This window comes from Plectropomus leopardus, chromosome 18, assembly GCF_008729295.1.
Source record: "Plectropomus leopardus isolate mb chromosome 18, YSFRI_Pleo_2.0, whole genome shotgun sequence".
NCBI lineage: Eukaryota > Metazoa > Chordata > Actinopteri > Perciformes > Serranidae > Plectropomus > Plectropomus leopardus.
In genome coordinates this window covers 28763392-28769547 of record NC_056480.1, presented here as the reverse complement: position 1 = coordinate 28769547, position 6156 = coordinate 28763392, and the positions used below count along the sequence as shown (strand labels likewise).

Here is a 6156-nt window from a genome sequence, read left to right as displayed (position 1 = left end):
ATTTCTACATTATCAGAAGGATAACACAGAAATCCATTTGTGTTTTTTCACAAAAACTGCGCAGGGAAACGGTTGGCAGACAATAGTTTCTCACAGTTGCTGTTTGCAACAAGGTGTGTGGATTATCTTGAAAACTGGAACATGATTTCTAGAAAAAGACATGCTGTTAGTTTTCAGATTTATTTTATCAAGCACCAGAAGCAAAACTATGCACACACATTCAATCCAAACTTGAAGCAGGTGCTGAACCAAACATAGGTAAAAAGTAAAAAGTCTAAAATTCGCTTTTTTTCTTTCCTTTTTTACATCTCATTTAATAAATATTAAAACTCTCACAGTACAGTATGTCGTGCAAAATATTAATAAAAACATTATCATATAGTATGTTGTTAAAAGAAAACATAAAAATGTAATAGTATAGGAAGTTGCTAAAAAAAAATCATAAAAATATCATAGCAGAGTATGTCATTCAAAAAACCACGAAAACATCATGGTATAGTATGTCATTTAAAACATATGATGTTTTTTCATGGTTTTGAACACCTTACTATCCTATTACAGTTTTTTGTGTGATTTCTGGATGACATACCATGTCGTTTTTTTATTATTTTTGACATCATACTATACTGTGTCATTTTTTTAATGATTTTTGGACGTCATACTATACTGTGTCGTTTTTTAATAATTTTTGACATCATACTATACTGTTGTTTTTTTTTATTATTATTTTTGGTTGTCATACTATCTTATGTCATTTTTCCTGATTTTTAGACATGATACTATACTATGTCATTTTTTTATGATGTTTGGTTGTCATACTACTATGCATTTTTTTTATGATTTTTTGATGACATACTATACTATATACTTTACTGATTTTTGGACGTGATACTTTCCTATGTCGTTATTTATAATTGAAATTTGTTTGAAGGCATACTATGTTGGTATTTTATGATTTTTGGACATCATACTATACTGTACTATGTCATTTGTCATCATTGGATGTCAAAGTAGACTATATTGTTTTTAATGATTTTTTGACGACATAATATACAATGTTGTTTTTTATGAGTTTTGGTCATATGTCGTTTTTTATGATTTTTTGACAGCATACCATACTATGTTGTTTTTTATGATTTTTGGACGTCATAAAAAACTATGTTGTTTTTTATGATTTTTGGTCATCATATTATGCCATTTTTGGAAAACATACTTTGCTATGTCATTTTTTATGATTTTTTTGTGCCACATGCTATACTACTCGTCATACTATACTATGTCATTTTCTGCAATTTTTTGACATCATACTACACTGTTGTTTTTTATGATTTTTCACTGACATAGTATACTATGTCATTTTTTAAGACAACATAGTATACTATGACATTTTTATAATCTTTCGACAACATACTATACTATGTAGTTTTTCATGACTTTTGGACGTCATACTATGTTGTTTTTTATGATTTTTTGACAACATACTATACTATGTCGTTTTGTTTTAATTTTTTGGACAACATTCTTTGTCATTTTTTATGAATTTCGGTCGTTATATTATGCTATGGATGACATAGTATACTATGTTATTTTTCCAGATTTTTTGGTGAAATACTATACTATGTCGTTTTTTATGATTTTTGTATGACATACTATACCATGTTGTCTTTTGTTATTTTTGGACGTCATACTATACTGAGTCGTTTTTCATGATGTGTTTTATTATTTTAGGATGACATACTATACTATGACGTCGTAACGTCATAATATAGCATTTTAAAATAATGGCCAAAAATGTTATAATATAGCATGTCGATAAAACGGCCAAAAATGACATAGTATAGTATGTTGAAAAGGGTCAAAATATAACATGACATTTTTATGGCATGCCATATATTTTTGACATATTTACGACATACATTACTATGGCCATTTTACAACATACTACACTGACTTTTTTTAAAAAAACATACCATAATATGGTTTTATAATGACATTTTATAATGTTTTTTTTATATACAATATTTTGAGAGTTCACAATACACTGTGCTATGACTTTACTATTATATTTAAAAATTTTACAGCCTATACTGTACTTTGACATTTTATTTTAAAAAAATTACAGCCTATACTATGACATTTTACACTATACTATGTGTAGTTTTTTTTGTTTTTTTTACAACATAGCATCCCTGGCCATTTTTACAACATTCTATGCTATGGGGTTTTTTTTTTTGATAACATACTATAGTATGACTTTTTAAACATACTTTTTACCATACTGTATTATGACATCTTTAGGACATACTATAATTTGACTATTTTTGACATCAAACAAGTGCTGATTTCTCTCTACTGCATTAGAGGTTCACCACTGAGCTGGAAATTATTGCTGATTGGTGCCAAGTTTCTCTGCACATTTAAATGCTTAAAAGTAGTCGGGAAGAACTGATCATTAGGAAGGGGAGAATTTAATACTTTCTGATTATTGGTAAAATATATTGTAATCTGGCCAGAGCAATTAACAAACACTGTTGCTAGTCAGTGAGCTAAATATAAGCAAATATAAACTATATATACACAAGCACAGATATTGTTCAAGTCTGAGTCAAGAACTGAGTACATTTTAACATCTGTTTATATAGTGCAAGTAATATCATTATCACAAAATTCAACATCATTGCATGTCTCATATGTTTTTTGCATCGTTCAGCCCTGGTGTAAAACTAATTATCTTTCCCAAAATAATACTTAAAAGTGCTATTGGACTTTGGTTAGTTTGAAAAAAAAAATGTGTGTGTTTTCCTTTAGGACATGCCAAATGTGTCGAGTACATCAAAAGTTTCAACCTGCCCATGCTGGACCATGCTGCAACGAATACCTGGAAAAGATCAAGCAGCATCTGTTTGAAAACCTCCGTATGCTGCCTCATGCCCCTGGTGTCCAGATGCTAGATATCTCAGAGGATGCTCCCCACCCAGACAGTGGAGACGAGGATGAGAAGGACCCTGACAAACACGTCTCTAGTATGACACTTACAGGCTAAGATTTAGGGAATGGCATCTCACAGGGAATGTCTATGTTCATTGGTGTCATACATGTAACATGTCTTAGTTGGAAGGATGGGAGGTACTATACTACAGTACAGTTCTAATCTGTGTTTAATATTCAGGGGATGTTGTCTAAGGATGCCTTAGTCAATGATGTGTGTTCTGAATTTCAGTCCGGGACCAAGACAAAAGGATAGCCTGTGAGGATAGGAGTTTTCTGACTCTGAGGATGAGGCAGATTGGCAGGGAGGAGGCCGCAGGAACATAGCAAACCACAAGAAGGCCAAACGAGTGAAGAAGGACAAAGGAAAAGAAGGAGAGGAACAGAAAGGTAAGACATATTCTCAAGTCTGGTCAAGCTAGTATTTGTGAATGACCAAATATTGTTATCATCAATGGTGTTTTTCTGCTGCCTAGAAGTAAAAGAGGAGGAGAAGGAGGAACGAAAGATGGACATGCCATGGTAAGAGAGTACACTTTCAAAATCTGAACTAGTGATCCTGGAGTATAAACTGTTTAAAACCTGTAGATAGTCACTTTTCAAGGCTTAGTTGTATAGTTCTCAATGTACACAACTGAAATTTTTCAGGGCATCAAAAAGTCATAGTAGTATATTATGTCATCAAAAATGGCATAAAAAAGTCATAACATTGTATGTCCTCCAAAATAGCAAAAGATAAAATCAAAGTATGGTATGTTGTCCAAAATGGCATAAAACAAGTCATAGTATAGCATGTTGTCCAAAATAGCATGAAAATGTATGAATATATGTCATCCAAAATAGCATAAAAAAGTCATGGTATGGTATTGTTAAAAATGGCATGAAAAATATCATAGTAAAAATCTATACAATGTCGTCCAAAAATCATAAAAAGCGTCATAGTCTAGGATGTTGTCCAAAAATGATCAAAAATATCATAGTATAGTAAGTCCCTCGGAAATCATCAGAAACATTATAGTATTGTGGGTCATCCAAAAAATCATCAAAAAAGTCATAGTTTAGGATGTTGTCCAAATATTATCAAAAACATAATAGTACTGTATGTCACTCAAAAATCACCAAAAACATCATCGTATAGTATGTCATCCAAAAATAATAAAAAAAAATTTATAGTATCTGACTAAAAAAATCATCAAAAACATCATAGTATAGGATATCATTCAAATATCATGAAAAATGTCATAGCATAGTATGTCATCCACAAATTATCAAACATGTCATAGTATCCTATGGCATCCAAATATCATCGAAAACGTCATGTTGTATGTTGTTTGAAAATCATCAAAAACGTCCTACTATAATATGTTGTCCAAAAAGAAAAGATGTCATAGTATAGCACGTTGTCAAAAAAATCCTCTTAGTATACAATATTGTTCAAAAATCATAAAAAAAAGTCATACAATAGTACATCGCTCAAAAATCATCAAAAACATCATATTATAGTATGTCCCTAAAAAATCATCAAAAACGTCATACTAAAGTATAGCGCCCAAAATTAATAGACGTCTTTGATATGTATCTCGTCAAAAAATCAGCAAAATGTCATAGTTTAGTATGTTGTTAAAAATGATCAAAAATGTCATAGTTTAGTATGTTGCTCGAATATCATCAAAAATATCATGGTTTAGAATTGCTGAAATAGCACAACAAAGTCATCATATAATATGTATAGATATAAAAAAGTCAAAGTATAGGGTATTGTCCAAAACTGCACAAAGAAGTCATAGTATAGTTTTCAATGCAGTTCCATTTTATTTACAATTTCCATTATAACAAATCTCAATTTGCCTCAGAGCACTTCACAGCACACTACATCCCTCTGTCCTTTGACCGTCATAGTGAGAAAGGAAAAAAATCTCCCCAGAAAAACCTGATCAGGGGGTAAGAAGAAGGGAAAAGTGACTGAGGAGAAATCTCTACTCTAGGATGGACGGACATGCAATAGATAATGTAAAGAACAGTAAAATTACACTAGATGAAAAAATGCTACATAGGAAATGATGGGAAAGAAGAGATAGAGGGGGAGAGAAGGGGAGACATGCACATCAACAATAATGGTAACAAACATTACATATAATAGCAGTAATAGACATAAAAATTAATAAATGTAATTTATGAGAGCATGTAACATAAACCAGCCAGTATAGGGCCATCAGCCAATGGAATTTTACTGCCAGTCCTAAGCCCAGATAAATGGTGCGGGTTGCGTCAGGAAGGGCATCTGACGTAAAAATTTGCCAAACTAAATATGCAAATCACCAATATGTACTTCATCCTGGATCAGTCGAGGCCCGAATTAACGACTGCCACCAGCACTGTTGACCTACAGGGTGCTGGCGGAAAATGGGCTACCGTTGGTCAAAGACAAAGAGGAGGTAGACGTGTCAGGAGACAGAGAGAGAGGAGGAAAGTCAGGAGAGTGGGGCTGAGAGTAGGAACTCTAAATGTGGGCACGATGACAGGCAAAGGGAGAGAGCTAGCAGACATGATGCAGAGGAGGAAGGGAGATATCCTGTGTGTACAGGAGACCAGGTGGAAGGGCAGCAAGACTAGAAGCATTGGAGCACGGTTCAAACTACTTTATCAAACAGCAGGGTTCAAACAGCTCCATTCCTCTTCCTGATGTGGTCAGGATGAAGAATGGAGGAGGGGTGATCATGAAGGAGGAGTATGCCAAGAATGTTGTCTGAAAAGAGTGTCAGATAGAGTGATAAGTGTGAAGCTGGACATCGAAAGTGTGATGATGAATGCTGTCAGTGGTTATGCTCCACAGGTTGGTTGTGAGTTGGAGGAGAAAGAGACATTCTGGAGTGAGTTGGATACGGTGATAGAAAGTGTTCCCAGAGGGGAGAGAGTGGTGATTGGAGCAGACTTCAGTGGACATGTTGGTGAAGGGAACAGAGGTGATAGGCAGACAGATGGTGGTTGATTTTGCAAAGAGGATGGAAATGGCTGTGGTGAACACGTATTTCAAAAGAGAGAGGAACATAGGGTGACATACAAGAGTGGAGGCAGGAGCACACAGGTGGACTACTGTAACACGTGCCTGTGTTCAGCTCAGCATATCACAACAAGGCTCTAGGGTTCAGTGCAAAGGAGCTTTAATTC

At 33.8% G+C, this 6156-nt stretch overlaps 1 pseudogene; it reads left to right on the top strand.

Annotated features, from left to right (window-relative positions):
• The first annotated feature begins 2818 nt into the window (after positions 1 to 2818).
• On the top strand, positions 2819 to 5738 carry LOC121958203 (annotated as a pseudogene).
• Positions 5739 to 6156: the final 418 nt, after the last annotated feature.